Source organism: Mixophyes fleayi, chromosome 9 (assembly GCF_038048845.1).
Source record: "Mixophyes fleayi isolate aMixFle1 chromosome 9, aMixFle1.hap1, whole genome shotgun sequence".
Taxonomy (NCBI): Eukaryota; Metazoa; Chordata; class Amphibia; order Anura; family Limnodynastidae; genus Mixophyes; species Mixophyes fleayi.
This window is the reverse complement of record NC_134410.1, coordinates 114,586,363-114,586,661: the sequence shown is the minus strand read 5'-3', so window position 1 is coordinate 114,586,661 and position 299 is coordinate 114,586,363.

Here is a 299-nt window from a genome sequence, read left to right as displayed (position 1 = left end):
CCCTGAAGCCTGAGAGACATCTCGTATGACCAATCAGGAACAGTACAGCCTGCCCCCAGACCTCACGGCATCCAATCCGCGCAGCGCAGGAGCCCGGCTCTTACATGTGTGGTTGCGCTAGACAAGCAGAGGACGCTTCCTGGTCGCTGCGCTCTCTGATTGGCTGGCCTGCGTCAGAACACAAAGGGGGGGGGGGGGAGGGGTTACTTAAAGTGACAGAAGCTCAACAATGAGCAGGAAGGAATAGTGTTATTAATGGAAATGATTAGAATATATCTGTAAACTGCTCATGTCTTAGC